A 15,870-nucleotide genomic window follows, 5' to 3' on the forward strand; every position below is an offset into this window, starting at 1 on the left:
GCTGAGCTAAATCCCTAGCCCCAATCACTCAATTTAAATGTGACTATTGCAGCCTGGTTAGAATTCCATTAGTAAGATAATCAGCTTAGGAGGAACATTGGCTCGAAGCTTGAGAGAATGCGGCGCATGCTCAATTGGCCCCGTTGCTGTGGGTCTGGGGTAGCATTTTATGGCGGGAGTGATACGAAGCAAAACTTCACCCCGTGGTCAGGAAGTGCGTAGGGTCCTACGGTCACTGTGGAGGCCGTGCTCCTATTGACCTGAAGAGGCGCCACTTCTGAAAGTCTCTGTGATGTCCTAACAGCGCCAAGGGCTGTGGACAGGTTTGTCACACGTGGGTGTTTGGGGGATGCCCAGATCTAAACGGTAGCAGCAATTAATCAAGAATGATTTTATGACTGTCTGCACAGGCAAAAATCAGAAAAGCTGCTATGTTCTAAGGGAAAAAATAGTCCTGAGAATGCACTGTTGTGAAATTTTTAAAGAAATTAAAAATAAATTGGAAGGCTATCTTTCACTGAATTACACCAGCAGAACCTGAAAACACTTAAAGTGAGTTGAAATATAGATCCACGTTTTTCTTCAAACAAAACAAATACTTCATAAATTCTGACATTTCTTCTCTCACTCTTCTGGAATTATAAAATGTAAGAGCCCTTTATAAAGCTGGGAGTTGAACTGATTATCACTTCTGTATAGAGAGAAGCAACACTCACAAATGGAATTCATCAATATAGAACTTCACATCAGAAGAGTCAACAAGTATTAAATACCCTGACATCCCCTTTCTTTTTGATAAGAAAAAATTAAACCAATATTAGTGTAGATTTTTATGAACACCTTATACTATCTTCTTGATGGTAGTTTGAACAAAATTTTAACATTAATTTTAAGAAATTTGATTCATTTCATTAGAAAAATGATCTATGATAATCAGGTGCCTATGACTTCATAGCAATAAAAATCTACATTTTTAGTTTGATTAATGATTAGACTGCTAATATTGATACTACTATCATTGTTAAAAGAATGTACAGTGTTTCTGTCTGAGACAACTCTCATTACACTGATTCTGGAGTGGACTGAACTGATCAGGCCGAGATGTTGGAAGACCCTTGTCTGCTCCAACTATTTTTTGTGCATTGCTCTAAAGAAACTCTTAAAAGAAACCAAATAGAACACATTTTCCTGTAGAATCTGCTATGATGAAGAGTATCTCTGTTGGGCATTCCTGTCTCAAAGAAGCACTTAAGGCTTCTTTGAATGACCAATTGTAGATCTTGAAAACAAGCTCTACGTCATACTTCTGAAATGCTGTACCAACAGTGGCACCTCACCAATTTTTAGCATGGCTACCAGAAGTCTTTGCCTGGTGTTCTAAGTATCTGCAGCTAACTTAACAGTACAATGCTCAATTTAACAAGACAAATTTGATTTCATGTACTATTCATATATATGAAATTTTCCCATGCAAAATATCCACCTGTAATTTACTTAAATGAGGATTCTAACAACTATTTGTAGTGGATACTCCCATTAACTCCATTAGGGAGGAGATTCAGGTTGATTATATGACGTGCTGTTTTGCTAGTGTGTGGTAAAGCTGGCATTCAGGACCCCGGGGTCTCTAGGTGCCAATCTGCACCCTACCACTTCTCAAACCAACTCAGTGCAAGATGGAGAAATGTTCTGCATTGGTGCTTCTCAAACTCTGCATCAAATTTGGTAAAGTGCAGTTTACACTGCAGATTGAAGTGTGCCTGAAACTGAATTTCCTTTGTTTCCTGTTATTTGGTTATCTATTTACTTATTTATTTTAAAGAGAAAAACCAAAAAACAGTGACACAAAATTTCAAAACAGGATAGCAGGAGTGTAACAGTGGTTAAAACATTGTACACTGTATATTGTTACCTTCAAGTTAGGTGCTTCAGTTACAAGATATAGGCATGAAATATTGATCAGACAATATAAGCACAAACCTTTCTTTTCAGTGAACTGATAGAAATTAGTATTGAACTGAATTTCTAACAAGGCTCGAAGGTTACACTGATACTGTTGTCTTACTGACCACATTTTTAGAAGCAAGATTTTACACATATATTAGACAGTAGAAAAGATTTATACTAAACGCAACGTTTAAATTCTCATTCTGACCATACTTTTGCTCAATTCATAGAAAACTGATTTGTAAGTAAGGACATCCTATCAGATATATATGCAATCTTTAACCCTAACTAATAAATAAACTATAAACTACTAAACAACATTCTTTATATTTAAGTTGCTGAATTTCTTTTGCTATGAAAGCCTTAAATGAAGCTCAAAAATATAAAAAAAAAATTGTTTTTGAAAAACATAGTGATTACTTCTGAGATAACTGAACTCCCAACTTAAGTGAATTTTTCAACCTGAGATACACAGCATATTAAATAATAAATAACTGCTGCCTGATTTTCCAGAATCACAACTAAAGGAGAAATTTTATTTGTGTAAGAAATTCATCATTGAATACATTACTGATGTGAATAGGAACAGTCTCATGAAAAAAACTCATCAGTTTTCATTAGTTCAACTTGTCAAAGTGAATATAAAATTCACAAGTTAGTATGTAATAAGACTGTATACAACAAACAAATTGTTTCACATAATCTTGTTCTTACATTGAGGGGGATATGAGAACAAATACTAAAAGAGAAAAATTTATGCCCACACATATTATTAAGGTAGTTATATGTTTCCTCCTATATAAATATGTTTGCTTTTGCTATAATAAAAAAATAAGGAGAAAACAAAGGAAAATAGAAAAACAATTTACCATATTTGACTGAAAAATTTTCAAAAGTCTTAGACCAAATGTGAAACCTCTCTGCTAGGGTCAGCGATTTTTGTGTTCCTTCACAAAATGCTGTTAGATCATTCAGGTAAAGAACTAATGGCCTGAAATGAGGCTCTTTATGCTGACATGGATATTTTAGAAATTGGATCAGAACAGGGGCTTAAATGTATTAAATTTGCCAATACTTAATTTGATATTCTTCATGTAAATAAATTAATTTGTGAACTAAAACAGTTTAAAACTCTTTAATAATATAGAACTTTGAAATACACATGGTAAGAATAAACAGATTATAAAATATGCCAGTGAGCCAAACCTCAAATTTGAATATTTATTGTCATCCATTGTTAGATCTCAAAAGCCCACACACAATAGCACATTACTGATAGATTGATATTTTGTCACAATTTAATATCTACCTTTTAGTGCTAGTTTTTCAAGCATGTTATCAAGGTACTGGTATGAGGGCAGAAAATATTCTTTGCAGAACTAAAGTTTCAATCTGCTAAATAAAATATTACTCACTCAGAAATCAAAATTTGTATCATTTAAACTAGCTCAAATTGCCATAGTTCTGCTCTCTTCTTAATAAGATGTGTAGTTGATTTTTCACCTACTTTATGTCTCATATTATGTTATATTTTGGTTTTATTAAAAATGTTAATTATGTAAGTAATACAGAACTTTTGGAAACAGAAATGCAGAGACGTATGAAGACAAAATTCACCTATAAATTCTCTTCAGAGAAATACCTCTCATTTTTACATAACTATTTATATGGTTGTATATGTTACAATAATTCTGAATAGAAATATGTATTCTACACTGGTTCATGAAGACATATTTTTTTCTGGTTTAAAAATGTTCTGTGAACAACCTCTCAGTTGTGATCATGAGGGGAACATCAGAAACATGAGTGTCTAAAGCACGGTCTATAGAAAACATCTTCGACTACAATAGAGCTATGCGAATCCAAGCATTAGTACTATAGTAGGGCCCATCTACACACGTGATAATCTCCAGAGACTTGCTGCTGAAAATAATATTTCAGTAATTTGAATGACATATCCATTGATTTTATACTAGGATATTTGCTAGGCACTGAGATAACAAATGCACATATGTGTGTATATTATATACATTATATATAAATGTTACATATAGCTGTGTGTATACACATATTATAACATGTTCCAGTTCTCTAGATCTCAGTTCAGTAGGGATTGATGAGGAAAGCCAATTAGTTGTAGTTATAGCGAAGGCAAGCTATTTTCTTGAAGTTAACTGCTGTACTATTCTGATAGTAAACTGACAGAAGCTACCAGATCACATATATCATTTAGTACCTTAAGGAATATCTTTGAGACAAATTTATCATAATATATTCCCCTATTTTATAATCTAGCATTTCCTAATAATTAATGATGACAGTACTAGAACTATTTTCAGGACTTCCATTTATATTTACTATTACACTGAACAAAATTGGCTACCAATTTTAAACTAATCTCTGGAATGCTCAACATGAAAATTTGTTTGGATGCTTTGTTCTGCATAAATATTAAAAAGATCTGGAGTTCACATGAAGTTCATATGTATTGAAACACTTTTTAGGCAATTTTTCAGGAAAAGAAAAGCATCCCACTAGCAAAGGCGAGTCATGAGAGGTGCTATTTGAAACTACTTTTCCCCTTTCTCAGCCTCCTGAGACAAGAAGTACAAGAAGTGATCGATCATCTTCCCTTCCTTTACATCAGGGCACACATTTCCATGTCTGCAGCTCATGTCAAGCTTGTCAAATGGGCTCCCTGTGAGCGCTGCATGGTTGTGCCAGGGATGTTGCAAAGAACCAAGCCCAATCACTGATACCTTCGAGAAGAAAAGTCCTTGAGTCCCTGCAATATGTATCTTACTGCCCTGCAGTCCAACACATGCAGCCCTGATTGTAAAACTTCTCTTTCCCCAAGGTTGAGATAAATAAGAACGAGAAAAGTTGTTTAACTTCCTGTTCCTGTAACTATGCTTCGATTTTAAAAGCAAAATAACATTAGGCAAAACAAAAACTTGATTCCATTAGTCCCACACACATTAGGAAAAAAACCTAAAACTTGTAAGGAATGTTAAGGGCCATAGTATGCATATCTAGCCTGGGGCTCTTCCAGAACACTATATCAGCAGCTCCTAACACCAAATTCAACACTCCTTTTTATTTGCTTTTGATGATGATAGCTATTAAATTACACCTATTATTTTAAAGTATATTCTCACCAGGGAGTGTAGAATGAGGAAATATAAAAAGAAAGAAGAGCAACGTTTTTCACATTTTTAAGATTTGGTACTACAAGAAACTAAATTTTAAAAATGCACATCACACACCCATACATACACTGCTACAGCCTTCACTCTGCCCATAGGAGCTTGTTAGCAACTTAGAGAAGTACACAGAGAAGAGGAAAAAGATCTCTTAAACAAAGCCATTTTATCTCCTGGTATTAAGCAAACATAGCAATTGTCAAGTATTCCTGTGAGGTTTCGAATGAGTTACTGAAGTAAGGCTTTAGAATTTCATGCACTTGGAGAGCGTTTGATTATATATTCTGTGAGCGCCTGCCTTCAGAGGGCATCAGTTCAATTCAACCCAGTAAAAGGATCATTTCTTAATTACAGTAGAGATAGAGCTAACATGAGGAAAGGAGTTCTGCTTGACAGAATTTTAAAACCAGAAGGTGATTTCTTTTGCACTTACGGCTTTGCATTTTATTCCAACACTGGCCAGTCAAAATGTCATGTGGATAGAAGATCTGATCATCCTAGTTCTTTTGCTTGATCATTAACGTCGCCTGAGTTCTTCTCTAGCTTCCTAAAATTTGACTGCACTGTGAAAAACGTATGCTCTATTAGGTCTTCAGCATCAAAGTATTGCTTTTAGAAAGTAAAACTGAAGTATGTTTTATTGATCACACTATTGCTTTCCAGGTGCTGTATCTAGCACACTAGTGAGTACCCTGGAAGTCAATTGCCATTTGTTGAGGAAGGGAGATGTCTGCAAACTTTGATTTTACCTTTCCCAAATGACTTTTCTAATATTCTAAAATATCATTTTCATAATTATGTTCATCAAATTATTCAGACATTAATTACATTTGACAACAAATACAACGTACACTGGTGGCTTTTTATCAGACCTCGTTATATTTTATTTTGCTGTCATTTCTTTATTACAACAACTATTGTAATAGTTATCAGTGGTTAAATAGACTGTAAAATAATTTTCAAAAATATGCATATTCCAATGAATTAGGTTAAAATGAGATTAATAATATTACTGTTTGTGGAAAAAAATTTTTAATTAATGCCTGCTTTCATCCAGCTGCAGATCATGTCGCTGGATGGCCTGGAAGATCATAAAGTGTGCCAGTGAAAATTCTATTTGCACTTCTGATGTATAAGCTAATCAGATGGTCATTCCCCGTTGGCTTTTGATTGAAACAACTTAGTAAGTACATTGCAGGCCTAATGTCCTGTGGCTACGCCATTAACCATGAATATCTGCTTTTTAAAATTTTGAAAGCACACATGATTTTGTACAAAAGTGGTAAAAAACCAGAAAAGTGAAGAAAATTAACCCTCCTATCGTACTGTAACATGTATAAAATTGCTATGCTTATATTCATTCACATTATTGAATTTATGTGTCATACACCATTTTTATACTTTTTATTTAATGTGATAGGATATTTATTTCTTCTGTTAAAATTTCATAACTATTTTGATTTTCATGAAATAGTCTGATATATTAAGCAATGTTACTACTGAATGACTAGTGAAGTCTTATACAATTTTTTTGTATTTTAAATAATGAAATTTACCTTTATGCATATGTATCTGTAAACTGAAATCACGAAGTTAGAAACTAAAGTTGAGCTTTTTTGTATACCTGTTCTACTGTGTTCTTATTTTTTTTTTTTTGAAATAGTCTTTTCCTTATCTCATTCATATATTTAGCATGGCAGCTATCAGTTTATATAACATAGAAGTGCTTTGTAGGAATTTTCTCTTGCTTCCCTGTTCAGATTAGGTTGTAGCAAATTGAAAAATCTTGTCACATCAATTGAAATCTATGTTTTAAAAGTTATTCTGCTGTTTTTCCAAAGGTAGGATTTTATTTTCTATAATTTGTTTTCCTATGTGGTTTCAAGATATATTTGGCCACAGAAAAAAAAAATTTGCATATGTTTGGGTAAGTAGAGAAATGGCCATTATTTTTACTCTATAAAGGTGTATGTAGGGTATTGGGGTCTACGGCAGCTTGCACATATCCATAATTTGCCAACACGCTATCTTGTGCATGGGAGAGCACTGGGGAGGTAGTTCCCTACGCTTGTGCTGATTGTCTTCCTTAACCTCCTCTAATTTTGAATTATGTTTCCATGTGTGCCTTTGGAGGTTTGCCAACTCCCCCTAGAGATCATCTGTATCATCGCTATCAGTGGTTGTGGCAGACAGAAGCGAGCTCTAATTCATCTTCATGAGTTGCACTTGGTCCTCATGGGTTTTAGTTTGGGGCTTGCTCTCCCCTATTTAGCAGTCATGTTTCACTTTTGAGTAGTAGCCCAGCCACCTTATAGAAACCTGAGGTTCAACACCAGACGAAGAGGCAACACCCAGCATCTCCCAGCATTCCATCTCCCACCCTAGGATAAATACCTTCTTCTGTATCACCATAGTGGTTCTACTCTTGCCAAATACTGATGAATACAGATACCAGCATATGTGAAGAGTGCTACCACAACAAAGAGCAACACATTTTGGAACAGCCAAAACCTTTTGGGCATTGCAGGCAAACTTCCACAGGCAGTTTCTGGAAGCTAGAAGAACTTTATGAAAATTAACCAAATCCTGTTTAGCTGGAAGGAGGCTGTCAGTGAGTTTTCAGAAAACAGGCTGGCTCCTAAGTCTTCCCTCTGAGAGGCCAAACACGGTGGTATAGAGGCAACACATTCTCTCTGTCCCCTGAGTGAGTTCTTGATCTAAATACTGTCTTGCGCTACTCAGTCCGGCATGGTTTGTTAACCAGTAAGAGGTGACTCACACAAAATTCGATGCCAGAAGTGGAACAGTCAAAATCCTACTTCCGCTCCTACTCAGGAGTACTCACTATGCCTCTGGAGTCCTGAATGTTTACAGAAAATTCCCCCTTGATTCTCATTATCCCAAATTGTTTCTGTAAATCGCAACCAAAAAGAGTTCTAACTAATCACACAATAGCCAGATACAAACCATTTTAATTTTTTCATGCATACTGATACCCAAAATAAAATCTTACTTTTTTACACAATTTTTAATGGACAAACCCTTCAGTAGGTGAAAACCTGTGACACCCCTCTTTTTTCTTATATTTGTGCATAAACTTAAATAAGTTCCTTTATTTGAAGAATTATGCAGTTATTGACCCGTCATTTAGGAAATACTGAGTCCTTTCAATGTGCAAGCAAGTGGGTTAAACAAGAAGTATACACAGAATTACACAGTTTCTGAGTAATCACACAGGAGCAGTAATGAGATCAGCAGAAACTTTCACATTTCCTTGATTCTAAACCGCATTTATTTTCCCCATTGAAATCATTTTTAAGTCAAGACACGTCACTTACTTGATGATTGCATTTAACGTGGGAATGTGTTTCCCCTTGAAATGTTGTTAGTAAGTCAGCAGTGTGCTCTTAACCCTCTCTGATGTTTTAGAAGGGAGGAAATACAGTAAACCCTTGCACGAGTGAGTGCATAATAAATACTATGACGTGCTGCAAGGTTTCAGACTTTTCTGCAGCTCTGATGTGAGAGGGTGTCAAAGCGTGTCAATGGCTTGGAGGGGAATGGCACAGAAATGGCCCTGAACCACGTCCTTCTATGGAGATTTAACATGAACTTTCTTAGAATCCTCACAGTATCTCTAAGTAGTACAGGATACCTCCATTCTCCTGATCATAAAATTGAGGCTCAGGTTATTAAAAAGAGAAGAAACGTCTTTGAGTTTTCAAACTACTCTGACTGTAAATTAATGTGTACAAATTTCAGAAATACTGTCAGTAAAATTCACCTAGTATTTATGCACTATAGGCAGTATGTGAAATATACTGCAAACTTTCTTCTAATTCCTTCATCTAGAATAAATCTCAATAGACCCTAACACATTCCTCACTTTGAAGACGAGAAAACTGCAACCAGGAGAAGAAAAGTAAGTTTCCCAAGGTCACAGAGCTAGAACGTGACAAAGCTGGAATAAGACGTTCCCAGGGAAGACCCTCTGCCTCTAACCAGCACGCAAGGAGCATCTAAAGAGAGCATACCAGTTCTCACAAGCCTCTGACTGCCCAATTTAAAACTGCAACTCCCTGAACTCTGCATTTCCCTTCCTGCATTCTTGTTATCATCTTTAACATTTTACATAATGGAAAGATTTATTATGCATCCAACTTACTATCTGTTTCTATCACCTCCACGTGAACTCGGTCCTAAAGGTATTTATCTGTGGTGTTCCCTGGTGTATTTCAGCATTGTGGAATTATCTCTGGCACGGGAGTTGGTTCCATGAGTATTTGTTGAATGACTAGCTGAACAAAGTTTAAAAAGAAGGAGAGGGGTTTGCAGTGAATGAACTGGACCTGGAGAAAAACAGAGGCAGCACCAAGGAGTAGAGCTCTGAAGCACGAATCAGGGGGGTTTGCCTCAGGTGTCAGAGGAGAGCAAAGGAACACAGTAAGCAAGCTTCCCAGAGAGGGAGGCAGTCACACACCAGCCTGTGCTCCCTCACATTTTGTTTATAGCTTGTTCAGCAATAGACACGGGAAAGGAGGGCAGGAAGATATCAAAGGAGCTGCACTGTTCATATTTTTCCTCCCTTCTGCAGCTATTTGCTCTATTTCTGCTGACACTACATTTTCAGCGATTTAATGATACAATTGTTTCTAAAAACGACTCAGAAGCAGACACCTTCAGCCAATTAACTGGTGGCACTGATGAAGTGGAATCAGCTTCTGTCTAATTTCATTTTTGTTGGGAGGGGTACACGGCGTGGTGGAGAGAAATACAACATTCACTTCTATTTTAAGAAGGGAGGAATTTTAAACTCAGCCTACCTAATTAAGCTACATCCATGACACACCTAGGATATATTTGAAGACCTCATCTATTCTCTGCAAAAACATTACTAAAGCTATTAGTATTTCAATTCAGCTTGCCCTTAGGTCAATGGAATTTCACTTTGCACAGAAATTCAACATGATAGCATGACAAGTTTACTCTGAAGTGGTTTGTTAGTCTAAATAAGTCATAACAAGGAGCCCAAGTCCATTATAAAATCAGCATCCCTTCTCCTGCACATTTTAGGTTTGCTCCATACAGGTTTCTGAAACCACCTTATGAGCACCTATATCTTTTCACTCAATAGAGATTTCCCGTCTTCTCAACATCTGAACTGATGCTTTAAATACGGTGATGTTTATATTTGTGTTACTCAAGGTAATTTATCTCCATTATATGTTACAGAAATCATTTCTGTTTTTTTTTTTTTTTTCTTTTTGAGACAGGGTCTCACTATGCAGTTCAGCCTGAACTTGAGCTCACTTTGCAACCCAGGCTGGTCTCGAACTTGCACTGATCCTCCTGTCTCAGCCTCCCAAGTGCTGGGATTAGAGGCGTGCACCACTATGCCCGACTTGTTATGGAAATCACATAAAGGTGATTCAATCTCCCTCATTTTAATTCCTAACATGCAAAATGCAAAAAAAAAAAAAAATGGCCATCTGCACAAGCTTGTTTATGTGAGGAATAATACCTAGTGTGTACTTATTTTTTTGTTGTTGTTGTTGTTTTTTCTCCAGTACCAGGAACCGAACTCACGACCTTGCACTTGCTAGGCAGGCGCTTTTGCCTAGTGTGTACTTAGACTATTCTGATATTAATGTACAGGTGCTAAAGCTAGTTATTGTACAAAATCTAAGTACAAACTAAAGATTGAAGGGGGACTGAAAATGGTTCTTCAATTTAGTAAATTAAGAACACTATGGAAATATTGTATAAGATGATAGGCCAATATTTCTTTATGTTAAAATTGTAAAAGGTAATGCTTTTCCAACGTACTTATATACTAAAGCAAATCATCACATGATCTTATCAGTATATTCAGTAAAAGCATTCTACAAAACCCAACATTGTTTTATGGTAAAATTTCTCCATAATGTGGGAAGAGATTCTGAAAAACGTTCTCAGATATTCATATAAAACATGAAAATATACCAGGCAAAGGTAAATAAGTGCAACCCTCCATATAGTAATGTTTGGATCATTCATTGCTTTGTTTCGGTTATGAATATAATTATTTGTAAGGTTACTAAATATTGTACAATTCTAAGCAATATTGAGCCAAAACTAGGTGAAAGCCAAGAATGAATCCCGAGTCTGGATAGAATATTGGTAAGTAGCAAGGTAAAGGGATCAGAAATGATGAGGTTTGGAGGAACGCAGGTTTTCTAAGTCTCCCAAGTTCATCTCACGTAGGACCACCTGCAGGAAGTGTTCATGAGCCATAAAAGGGGACACATAACTTTGCTTTTGTTCCATGGCCCAGAATTCAGTTATAAGTACGAACAGGAAGAAAAGCTGGGGTCAGGAAGTCGAGGAGATCCAGCAGCCAGAAAAAATTAAGTGCAGAAAATTTTTATGTCTATTCCGTGTGTTTGGGGATTGCTAACAAAAAGAAAGGAAAGAGGGAGGAGCATACTTTTTCATTAGTGAAGAAGGGAAAAAAGTAACCAAATTATAATAGGGCAGGCACTGCAAAGGGCTACACCTGAGATGTGCTACTAAGGTACTGATGAAACCTGAGCAATAGTATTAGAACTAAACTCTAAAGGACAATAGAAAATTTAATACTTGGAGGTAAGGATCAAGCCCATTGTCACAGACAGAGATGGAATATATCCAGATTCACAATAAAGAAATAAACAGCCAAGGGAGGTCAGTTTAGGAGTTGCAACAAACTGTACTAGGTGAATTAGCGTGAATTGGCAAGATCAGCAAATATTAGCATATATAGAACTTTGCTACATTATTTGCTTTCTAAAAGAGCTTTAGGTTTAATTATATAATTTTAAAACCTAGTGGCCTTTTCTGGTTTATTAAATATGAAGAAAAAATAAAGTATATTACATTAAATCACTTTAATAATTGTCATTTGTAAAACAGAAATTCTTTCCTCATTGTCACATTATATGTGCATATAATTTGAGCTCCAAATTAATTTTTAATCTGAAATTTCTGAAAAATGTACAGGTAGATTACACAGATACATAGATCCACAGACAGGTACGATATATTATTCAATATGCTAAAATTTGGTCTTCAAAATGTTCTATCCTAATTGGATTTAGACATTCATTGAAAGAATTATATCTCTCAACCAACTGCATATTTGAATAGACTATTTATTTGGAAAATGTTAGGTATAACTGAATATTTGACACTGTAATGTATACAAATTATGCTCTTCTAAACTTAAATATTAAATAAATTTTGTGTATTTACTATCATTTTATGTAGTCTCCAGTGGAACTTTTGAGAAGTTTAAGAAACCAAAAGATTAAGATGTAATTAAATTAATAATAAAGCCATAGAATTTATAAAAATACTCAAAACAAAGACTCATGTCTGCTTATGTGTAAGAAACTACAGTATATGCAATAAGCTATTTCATACTCAGAAAAACTTTGGAAGGAAGATATTTCACAGGATCTCAATATCTTACCCCCATTCATCTTGCTAGTTTTACTCTCCCATCTTTTAGTACATCTATCATTTTTCCTAAAGACACAGGTCCAACTTTAGCACTGAATTGATTAGAACAACAAAGAACAACACAACACTGAAATTTTAATGACTTTCTGTTGATGAAGTAAAATATAATTTTGAAAACCAGACTTCAAAGACTTTCACCAATAAATTCCAATCTACCATTTTGAAATATCACCTCACTCTTCCTTATCTTCCTCCAGGATTTAGCCTATTCTATATTACCAAATTTCCTCTACATTTTCCACCTCTATGTTTCTGTTATTGTCCTTTAAGTCCACATTTCTATATCTTCTCCAGCTCAAAACGCCAATCACAATTTTAACAAATTCTTCCATATAATAATAGATAAAGCATTCCTCCTCTAAATGTTCATTTCATTTAACTTGACAAATCACCAACTTCTTAACTGTGGTAAGGTTATACACATGAGTTGTCAACATTTATCCTTGTTTCTAGATATCTTTATGTTTAAGGCCATTACATTAACATGATTTTCAAATAATTGCTAGTTGGAGGTCCATAGAAAGATGATATCAATGTTTACAGCATATATGCTGTGTCAATTCATAGGACAGTATGAATTAGGCAAAATATGAAATTAGTTATGTTACTCTGGTCTGAGATTATGAATTATTTTATCAATCTTGGCTTTTTGTTCTTAAGTATAACAATTAAGTATCACACTTTATGGTCTCAAAACTTGGTATCTTTGAACTCTGAAAGTTTGAGAGTTGAAACCTAACTCTGATATTAAGTAACTCTATGTACTTGGACAATCATTTTAGAGTCTTAAGTTTAATTGAAAAACAGACGCAAAATCATTCTCTTTCACGATATTTTTATGGAGATTCAATGGACCGATTCACCGGGAGGACCTAGGACACGGAAAATATTCAAATAGATCCCAAATTTTTGTTTTTGATACATGATGTCATAAACTACATGTCTTTTCTGAAAAAGAACTACCCACAATCCATTTTATAAGAGTTCTCCAGGGTAGAGCAAAATTGAATGCAAGTGGTACATAAATGAGGCATAAAAAGTGACAGAAAATATTCTTATAAATTTTGACCCCTTTCATCTGAAAGGAGAAGCCATTGTTACACAAAGCATCGAACCCAACAACTGGAGGATAACAGACATGCAGGAATTACTTACTAGCAAGGTGACTGTGAGCCAAGGTCCTTTACTTCTTTGATGCTTTATTTCTTCACCTGCAAAAATGAAGAGATTGAACTAGATCCATTACTTTTACATTAATTTGTAGAAAAAAAATTGGTTAATATATTTATTCTGTCAATGAAACTTACTGGAAGAGTAAAACATTAAAGCATCATAAGCAGAGCTTCTCTGAAGGATATAAAGAGGTAGTCCAGGGGCTCTGCTTTTTGATGTCTTACTTGGGCTACTCTCAATCTGGCCTAGCTATAGTCAAAGGTTGACAGAGAATTCATGAAAGGTTGTGATTGCTAATTAGTTACTCAGACCTACTCAGAAAGTATGTGGGAAATGCACATAAGCTAAGCCCCTTTAAATTCCCTTAATGAAATAATCTCTGCAGCTGCAAGAGGTATCATACCAGGCACGTTGCATACACTGTGCAGTGAACGGAAATTTTCCAAATAAAACTCCACAATCATAATACTTAAATGATCAAAAAAATTGGCTTACAAGAAGTAATACACTGAAGAAATGAAAGTGGTCAGATGTTGAAGCTATGTATTTAAAGGCCATATTGACGGCAAAGCCCGTGAGGATAACACTATTCCACCATAATTTCGGTATCACTAAGCATGTGTTGAGATGTTCATAGTATCACGGAATGGTCCCTGTACCAAAATCTTGCAAGAAATCCTGCAAGGAATGAAACATGTGCTTGAAATTAGACGAATGTTTTCTGCATTTCAATGTCTAGCATTTCAAAGGAAATTCTTTTAATTCCTGTTACCTACTAATTGTCTATAAAATGTAATATATACCTCATTCGCTTTTGTTTGTATTTTATATTTGATATAAAACTACCAGCCCATATTGCATGCCTTTCTTTTTATCACACCTTGTATATTCCATGTATGGTTGGCACTGCGTGACACAGAATCTGAAGCAATATTAACAAACTTTTTAATGGTCTCTTTCACAGTGGTTTGTAACTTTCTAACCTTTCAAAGCTGTTAGAATAAAGTCAAATAATGATACTGCTGTGGCATAAGTGTATGCTAGGATCAATAAGTTGTGGTTGCTGGAATAAATTGCAATTAAAGGAGTGGTGCTTGATTGCTTGACAGTAGGTAGTCTTGCTGGACCAAATAAACTTCAGTATCAGTCTGATTTATAAGCTAATTAGTATGGACTTCACATCCATTTCATTGAGAGACCATCAAGTCGTATTGACTTGAGTGTGCCTTTGGATTTGCACTGTGTCACTTTGAGGTAACAATTTACTAGTCTGTTTACTTATGATTATATTAATCATATTTAATCAAGGAGAATATACAACATATTTATAAACAAATGCTCTGATAACTCTAAACATCTCAGAATTGCCATGAGGCTTTTTATATACCTATAAATTTAATATAAATATATATTAATTCAAAAATGAAAATAGAATTGAAAAGGTAAAGAAACATAATGGGTACTGAAACTTTACAGTAACAGAAAAATACATATAAGTAATTAATGTACAGGTTAGAAAACATGACATGTTAGGCAAGCAGTTATCTAAAGTATAACCTGGTTTATTTTAATTTTAGTAACTTCTGTGTGCCATTTTACATAGAATAAATTTCAACATTTGCTTGCATAATTATCTAATGAAAATAGTACATTTAGAGATTTAAGAAAAAATAATTTTAAAGGATCATTTGATTGTAAATTCAAAGACACATATGTGTTTTCCTCTGTTAATAATTTTATTTACTAGCACATTTTCTCCTGGGGATTAAATAAATGTTGTTAAATGAATAAATTTAAAAAATATCCTTCAAGGGAGTGACTATATTTCATCCGTTATCATGTATTTTATGAATAAATACAGGAGAAGGGCTTGTACACAACAAAAACAAAATAATAACAATGGATATCGAATGTTAATTTATTTGGTATGATCTGATTAATACATATCATATACATATACTGAAATATCACACTTTATCTCACATATATTTAAAATTATTCTCATTTT

The 15,870-nt window shown here is 34.7% G+C and overlaps 1 protein-coding gene across 7 annotated transcripts in view; it reads right to left on the bottom strand.

The window, feature by feature from the left end:
* The window catches only part of Ptprd (protein tyrosine phosphatase, receptor type, D), a 2,098,812-nt gene that overhangs the window by 1,839,146 nt on the left and 243,796 nt on the right, over positions 1-15,870 (bottom strand). For all 7 annotated transcript variants that reach the window (XM_013516335.1, XM_013516328.1, XM_013516331.1 and 4 more), the window contains exon 2: positions 13,845-13,900. The gene's annotated coding sequence lies outside the window, so the exon portion shown is untranslated. The remainder of the gene's footprint in view (positions 1-13,844; positions 13,901-15,870) is intronic.

Source organism: Chinchilla lanigera, unplaced genomic scaffold (assembly GCF_000276665.1).
Source record: "Chinchilla lanigera isolate Chin_1 unplaced genomic scaffold, ChiLan1.0 scaffold00033, whole genome shotgun sequence".
NCBI classification, from domain to species: domain Eukaryota; kingdom Metazoa; phylum Chordata; class Mammalia; order Rodentia; family Chinchillidae; genus Chinchilla; species Chinchilla lanigera.